Below are 6000 nucleotides of genomic sequence, written 5' to 3' on the forward strand. Positions count from 1 at the left end.
GAGCAGTAAAACCTTTCACCCCAAAGAAACAAGGCCCTTCCTCCATTGGTCAAATCAGACGGCGGGCCGGTGTGACGCTCATCCAAAGACTTGTCAGTTCATTTTATAAACGCTTGTAATTTAAAGTACCGTTGCCATGAAAATGCCTTAAAACAAAATCATTCAGCATAAAACTCTAACGCTAAAAAGTTAGCTTTAGTCGCTAACACTAACAGCAATATAAAAAGGTAGCATGGCTAACATGTTAGCTGAAAAAAAACCACATTTCACAGTGCTATCAGTGGGGAAACTTCAAAAAACATCAACCACGTCAGTACCTCTAAATATAACGCTCTCTTCTGAGTGGAGCAGGGGGGAAAAAATCAAAGTCCTCAGCTGCAACTGTAAGTTTAAAATTCAGCACGAGCTCCTCTGCATTCATTCACACACACATCACACACACACACACACACACACACACACACCTTAACTAACGCAGCTCCGACGTGATCAAAGAATGAATGATGAAGCCGACAAATGTGCCGACAAGTTTAGTTGTTTTTTTGCACCAGTCACACCTGCAGCCTGATCAGGTGAAGGCGGTTTACTGTGGTCACAATATCTGATGATCTTTCAACCCCCCCCCCCCCCCCCCCTTCCCCAACATTAAAAGTACTACTGTGATCTGCCCACTCTTCGCTTTGACTACAGCACTGCTGCTAACGTTCCCTGAAACGTCCCGTTCCATTTCACTCCAACCAAACCCGGCAGCAGCTGTTGCCACTGATTAACACAGCTGCTGCAGACCTCTTTCAGGGTGCAGGGCCGCGGACCGGTGGCTCGGGGGAAACGCGGGCGCTCTCTCGTGTTGGTGTGTTTGCGTTTGAATTACTGCGGGTGATAAGCACCGACTGAAAAAGAGAAGAAGGAAAGCTGTGGCTTTGACATGCATCCCCCCCCTTTTCTCCACGCGGAGCATTCAAGCATCAAAATGAGTGTCCCACACTAAATCAGACCACATTGATACTCCTGTGAGTCCTCGTTGAATTCTGTTGGCCAGCGAATACATTAGGATGCCTGATATTTCTGAATAAAGGATTGCTGTTTCAACACCATGAAGCTAATTTTGCAGATCTGTACTCAGATATAGGGGCCACATGCCGAAAAAAAGACCCCACAGTTCTGCGGGTCCTTTATTTAGCTCAAACTTGTAAAAAAAAAAAAAAAAAACTTTTGATATAATAATTTCAAATCAGTCAAATATGTTGATATATATATATATATATATGATGTATACACACTTTCCGCAAGGTGATCTGCACGATTAAGAGTCAATCCGCTCCCAGACTGGACCAATCAGAGCGGTCCTGGTTAACAACGTCTGATACACCCTCAGGACATGAAGTACGCCAATGAAGTCATGCAATACAATAAATAAATCATCCAGGAAAAGGAAACAGCACAGAAACTAATACACAGACCAAATAGTGATATCTGCTCAGTATGTCTCTCTCTCTTCTCTGCCTGACGAAGATCAAGGAGTTGCTTTTTAAATTAAATCAGTGCATGCAAAACTTTTATCTGATTTCCGGCTATTTAAAAAAATCAAGACAATGTTGGCACCATTTTGCATTTTTATCACTACGCACTAACGATCCAGTGATTTTTTTTTTTTTTTTTTTTTTTACCACATTGAAACAAAATTCAAGCTTTCAAGCTACAAAAAAACCCCCAAAAACATGAAAGTCACCTTGTAGCGAGATGCTGTACATTTGCAATTACATCCTCTTTTTTTTTTGTCCTCAGGAACTGTAAATATACCTTGTTGCAGGTGACAGTGTGTCGGTTATACCGTGGTGGTCCAGGACTCTGCCATCTTGACGCACGTGGTCACTTACTGTAATCTGATTTTGTGTCCCAAGATGGGATTCAGTAAATGAAAGGACATAAGGTTGATGTTATTCTGTTCCTGTCACTGCAAGACGACCGAATTTGTTGAAAAACGGAGAAAGAGAGCCACGGACGTTGCTCCCTCTGAGTGTATTTTAGTTTTATTGATTTACTGATATAAGGAGGGAGGAATAAATGTCCCCTGGCAGTCCACCTCAATGACATACACATGATGCCAAAGGAAAGTGGCCTTCAGAGCGTCTGGGCTCGCTAAATAATGGCTCTTCTCTCTACAATAGCCTCAGTGTTGTGACAAATACTGACAACAACGGAAGCTGGTGGAGTTTAATAGCTCAGCCCATTAACCACGGGCATGAGCGCAGTTGGGTACTGAAATATGTGTCATGCAAAATACTGTGCTTTAGCTTATGAGGCCAAGTGTGATCTGTCATCAGTACCCTGGTAGTCCAAAAAAAAAACCCCCCATGGCCCAACAGTGGCTTAAATTCAGCATCTTGTCATTAATGATGCACCAGATTTGGCCTACCTACACCAGGCTGTTCCCAGGGGCTGACGCTGGCCAGAGGCTGGCACGAATGACCATTTGTCTATTGAGAAGATGTATCTTCATAAGAAATACTAATGGCCCTAAATCTGTCAGCTACCATGCTAACTGCAATCATGCTAATGGGTGTGCAATGAGCACTACACACTGCTAGCAGATTTTCATTTTTTTTTTTAAACTTTGGGCAGAGCTAAGCTAGCACTTTCCCCCCGGCTTCCAGTCTTTATGCTAAGCTAAGCTAAACAGCCCCCCCCCCCCCCCCCCCAATATATATGAGAGTGGCATCGATCTTCCCATCAGACTCTCGGCAAGGAAGTGAATACCTCAAAACGTCAGGCCGGTTATTTACCTTAAATAAAAGTGTGAGCGGCCTTACACGTGTTAGCACATTAGCGTGATTAGAGGTATCGTACAAAAGGCCCGGCTCTGTCTCGGCCACGCCCAGCACCAACTCAATCAGCCCCGATTGAGAACTGCTGCTTCTAGAAACTGCCACCCCCCCCCCCACCGCCGGACACACAGGTCGGCCAAACAAAGCCACATTGCTTTGTCCCCCTTACTCGCTGAGTGAATTTCCTGATTAGCGTGCGTGGACTATGAAACGAGACGAAACGGCAGTCGAATACTTGCAATCATCATGGACAAGTGGAAAGAGACCTGTTGGTGGTACCAGGTGGAAAGTCAGGGGCCAACCTGGCCGTCCCTAGTTGCTAAAAAAACACAAAACAAAGCCCAGACGTCAGGGAACACTGTTCAACATGGTTTACAGCAATATATTATGCAGGCCAGATAGCATCCTGTCAGTCATCAGCTGTTGCTTCACTTTGTCCCTGAATGTTCCGTTTATAAGCGGAGGCTTTGTAGGTTTTTGCTGGTAAATGATTGTAGATGCAGGGGATTTGTCAGAGCTTATTGATGCCCCCCTGCCCCTGCTGTGGGTATCTGCACGTAAAGCAACAACTGAGCCCGTGCGATAACCTTGTCCGCCGTAATGAATAATTTCAGCACCTGGGGGCTTAATCCCTTTATTGATGGACCTCGAGGCTCTTTCTTGTTTAACCTGATAATAAATGCGCCCTGTGAATACGTACCATTGCTTTCCACAATTACTAGATGCATCAAACCTGCGCATCCATTTGTCTTTATGAGTGCGTGTAGCAGCCCCAGTAAGTTTTCGCTGTCCTCAAAGGTTTAGAGAGTTATTGACCCACAACAAGACAAAGACGAGACACAAGTTAACGCACCCGTATTGGCTTTCAACCCTCAGTGAGCAAGAGTGATTATGAAGTGTGTGTGTGTGTGTGTGTGTGCTTGCAGGCTACTTGTAGTGAGAATCCTCATTGTGAGTTGGGGTTATCAATGTTTGACAATAGGTTTATAGATCTGGAAAATATGATGCAACCGCAATACATGTTTTGGCACATACTGCGATCCCAAGGCGGGTTTTCACACACACAAAAAAGAAAAATAGAGCCTACTGCACCCTATTACAGTCACAGGCTTATAGTCGCACACTAATATTACTGGACAGAAGGATCTTTAGTCCTTTTTCACAAATGTTATATCACACAGACATTGTAATCCCCTTCCAATCTGATGATTATGACACAATTATTGGTCTGTTTGTCTGCCTTATTGTGAACTCTTGCGTCTACATTTTGAGCAAATTCCAACACAGCCATGCACAAATCAATCCGTTCTCAACATTTGGAAACCTCCATTTGTTTAAATTACGGCACATTTCCGCACACACACACACACACACACACATGCAGTGAACACTCGCAGCGTTGCAAACATCGTGCAAGAAGCATAAATAGAAACCACAAGACTAAACGGTTTGCGTCATCCTTGCGATTATGACCATGTGAGGTACTGCCTGCAGCTGCCACTTCAGTCCGTTTAAATTTTTTATTTCACTTCAGTTAAGCTTTGATAGATGAAGTGACGTCACTGAAATTCAACTTGGTGCATTCATGTTCCATGGAAGAACCGTGTACTTCATATGACGTGACCTCCCTACTGGGAGGAGAAGCACTACTCCTGTGTTAAACCGACTTTGTCTCGGGTGCACAACACTTGGTTGTCGTGTTTTATGATCTCCGTGGGGGGGGGGGGTAAACAGGAAGTGACATGGCGCGAGTTAACGTTCAGTTTGCAAAACCAGATGGCGTGCCAGGTTTTAATCTTCATGCAGACATGCAATGCAAGCTGAGCAGAACAGCATCAGGTTGGACGCTCACATGTCATAGCATGAAAGGACGATGAGGATGTTCACCAAAAAAAACGCCTATTGGGGACAGAGACTGAAATGCGAGAACACTCCCAAGATGCATTTATCTATAAACACAATTCATACACAAAAAGTACCGTGGTGATGGTTAGCCAAGGCGCAAACAAAAAACGCATCATGGTACGGCACTTTAACAGGCATTATGTGTCCATTATGTGTCTTTATTAGGTATTCGTCTTTGTATAAAAGGGACATAGTGCGTCATACATATATACTGTGTATATATAATAACATGGCTGAGGTATATACAAAAGATGTCGCTGTCATTCTGAGTTCTATCCAAATAGATTTGGATATCTAGGACTGTGAAGCGTCATGCTTTATTTACATCGGTAACATTGACAATAGTCAATATAAAACAAAGTGATTTAGATGCAGTAGATTTATATAAGCACTTATTTGTGAGTCTAAGGGTGCCCAGCTGTAAATATTGGCGTCGTTACAGTCGAGGACAACTGGCAGTAAATGCATTCACGCTACAAGCATCCATAGACAAAATACAATTGTCAAGGCCATAACCAGTATTGATTTTTATAATCATGACATACGGGAATACACATACCCCTGACACTGCCAGTCTCCTTAGCATGAAAATAGCTTTTAGTGTCAATATTTTACCTGTGATATTGGAAAAACATCTAGGGTGAAAATTGCTAAACATCTCAGCACTATTAGGTATAACACCTCTGGTTTTTTTTTTTTTTTGTTTTTTTTTAATAAAAGCTTAGCACCCCGTCTTTCCTCTTCACATGACAGCACTGTGAATTGAGGGGACCAGATGTCCACGTCATTGAAACACTCTTGATTACTTTCTCGATTATGAAATTTGATTTGAGAGTATCATTTTTTTTAATTATTTTTTTTTAAATGATGTCATAGCCAAAGGTCACATGATAGATGGTCGACGTGTTGAGACTACAGCTGACTGAGAACTGGCCAAGAGATGCCAATTACTGGGTGTAAGTCCAGCTAATTGGGCTAATTGAGTTCAGCTGATTGACTTGAACCCAGTGTATCTAATAGGACTGTGTATTTGCATGTGTCGCCCATTAAGTCAGCTTGTTTAAGTCTTTTATTTTGAAGAAAAGCTAAAGTCAGGCGGTGCTTCCGAAAAACCACGACTTTCGTGTCTTAAATGTGTGACTTACAACGACGCACCCACACGTTGAGCGTCGCGTCTCACTTTCTTTCACCGTCCCGCGTCGCTGGGTCTCACAATGTGCGCGCAAACGTCCCCATCTCCATTTTGTCCGACGGCGCCTGAACGCGGCGC

The sequence above is a fragment of the Enoplosus armatus genome, chromosome 19 (assembly GCF_043641665.1).
Source record: "Enoplosus armatus isolate fEnoArm2 chromosome 19, fEnoArm2.hap1, whole genome shotgun sequence".
NCBI classification, from domain to species: Eukaryota; Metazoa; Chordata; class Actinopteri; order Centrarchiformes; family Enoplosidae; genus Enoplosus; species Enoplosus armatus.